The sequence below is a fragment of the Sorex araneus genome, chromosome 4 (assembly GCF_027595985.1).
Source record: "Sorex araneus isolate mSorAra2 chromosome 4, mSorAra2.pri, whole genome shotgun sequence".
Taxonomy (NCBI): domain Eukaryota; kingdom Metazoa; phylum Chordata; class Mammalia; order Eulipotyphla; family Soricidae; genus Sorex; species Sorex araneus.
The window spans coordinates 119,164,109-119,166,762 of NC_073305.1; the positions used below are offsets into that span (position 1 = coordinate 119,164,109).

Below are 2,654 nucleotides of genomic sequence, written 5' to 3' on the forward strand. Positions count from 1 at the left end.
TTTCTTTGTTTACTTTGCTTTTATTTTTGAGCTACAAAGCAGTGCTTAGGGTCAACCACCATCTTTGTTCTCAGAGATTACCTCCTGCAGTGTTCTGGGGGCCATTCATTGCTGGGCATTAAACTTGGGATTTTTGTATGCAAAGCATGAGATCCAGTCCACTAAAATAGTTCTTTAGACCTAAAGTGACCATTTCAATTAGATGTTTAAAACAATGAAATGTTGCTGGGTACTTATCTGTTTACTTATATTCAATTGGCATCTGGTACACTCAATAAAACAATCAAGGATCCTTGTCCTGCTCATAAGCACGAGGATCAGGTGTTCGCTGCCTTATGTGGCATGTGTCTCACTTAAAACTTGCTTACCACTTTACCCATTTGATATGGAAATAAACCAATCAAGGTTATTATAGCTCATTAATATTGAGTTTTATTAAATAACTTTGTGGTGGCTTTGGAAGTGGTGTATTCAGAGGAAGATAAGTTGTAGTCCTTGAGAGTAAGAAACCTGGAAATAGGGCCAATACACCAGTGAAATCATCAGTGAAGAAGATCTCATGTTAAGGCAATTATTCATTGATGTCACATGCAGTAAAAATATGCAAAAAAATGAAAATAAGCCAAAATAATTAGACATTGGGGCTAGAGAGATAGCACAGCGGGTAGGGCGTTTGCCTTGCATGCGGCCGACCCGGGTTCAAATCCCAGCATCCCATATGGTCCCCTGAGCACGGCCAGGGGTAATTCCTGAGTGCAGAGCCAGGAATAACCCCTGTGCATCGCCAGGCGTGAACCAAAAACCAAAAAAAAAAAAAAAAATTAGACATTTATTACTTTCTAGCAATCTGTGAGTTTCCTATTCTGTATACACCTAATCATCACTCACAAGAGTTAGACCTTTACATAAAATATTCTTCCATTAAAAGTAAGATTATGCAAGTTCGATTGATAATTCCATGCTGAAGGATGTTTATGCATGTCTCCTATGTATTTTTAACTTAATTTTTTATCAAGAGTAGATGGCATCATATTGTGTACCTACAGTCTTTCTTTTTCTTGTCTCATAAGAGGAACTGAAACATTTACAATTAAGGGTAAGTTTTCAAAGAATTTTAATAAGAATGGTCAATAGAATATCTCCTTCATAGAAATAAGAATCATTTGTATCAATTTAAAGCAATGCTTTAGGAGAGGAATTGCATTTTTCTAAGTTTAGGTAAAACTACATTTTGAGATAGATCAATATGAAAACTCATAAATCTATTTCTTCTTAATAACATTCATAAATAGTATGTCTCCGATACTCAAGAACATGTTCAAACTTCTTGAGTCTTTCTAGGCAGCAAATGCATTCTAAATTTTCTGTTACTGTATGTATTTAAAGATAAGGAAAAATCAGCTTTTACTGTTGAATTCACACCTTTGGATCTGTAGAAATAAGTATATTTCAGTCAAATGTAAGTCTAATCATTGTAATACAATATAAACCCCAATGTAAGAGGAGAGAGCCTTGGTGGTAGGTAGAACACATCGCTACTTTGGGGTAGTCCCAGATTTGAATCTCTGGCATTTAATTTCCCCTAAAAAAATTCTGAGCATAAATTTAGTGGGCCCCAGGGATTGCAACTAATCAACAATTCTACATTTCAGGCTAAGTACTGCTGTGAATGGTCCAGAACTAGTGCATTTGAACTCTATTAAAGCAACATAACGCATAAGATGATATACTCATAACGGGTGTGGTGTTGGAATTATGTATGTGAAAAACCATCTTAACAGTATTGTTTATCTCTGTATCTGTTTTAATAAAAAAATTAAAAAATAAGAATAAATATCGCACAATAAGTATTTACGTTGCCTAAAGCTTGGATTTCATGTATCAATATAAATATTTTTCAGCAAGCAATAATATGAGAAATAATACACATTTAATACTGAACTCTAGAATAATTATTTCATAGGCTACTAATTGTATAGATAACACAATATGACTATTAGTAAGACTCATTATCAGCACATGTTCATGGTTGAAGACAGTCTCAAAAATGAAGAGCTTAAAATTCCTTTTTTTTTAAAGAACTGTTAATTTATATTTTGACTATCCTTAGAATCACTAATTGCTTGGATTTTCAAAAAAACATTGCTACTTGTTTTAGAACAACTCAAAATTAACATCATTTCCTCAGGCAAAGGTCTTGAAAAATATTAATTATTAGTGATTACTATATTTCTAAATGCCACATGCCTCTTTGAGGAAACATAATCTCTATTATAACCAGAAATTTTTCTAAGTGGAAATAAAATAACTCAGATACTAATGCAAATATTTAAGAAACTTGCAAATGATTAAGTTATTCTTTTGCATGTTTTATTATTACAAGATTTTGATAGATTATAAAATGAAGTACAAGTAAGCAAAACAGTGACATACTATTCCCAAATTATAATCATAAGACTTCCTTATATTTGAAATAGTGTATGTTATACACACCCATAAAAGATCAGACAATAATTTGTGTAAACAATCATACTAGAATCTTATGGTAAAATTTATGTCATTGGTATATTCATTATGCTAAAAGTAAATTTCTATTACTGGACAAAAATTTTATTTCTAGTTAGAATTCTAAAACAGAAGACAGTTTCTACACT

The 2,654-nt window shown here is 32.2% G+C and overlaps 1 pseudogene; it reads left to right on the plus strand.

Moving 5' to 3' along the window:
- Positions 1-289: 289 nt before the first annotated feature.
- Positions 290-386, plus strand: LOC129404738 (small nucleolar RNA U13; annotated as a pseudogene).
- Positions 387-2,654: the final 2,268 nt, after the last annotated feature.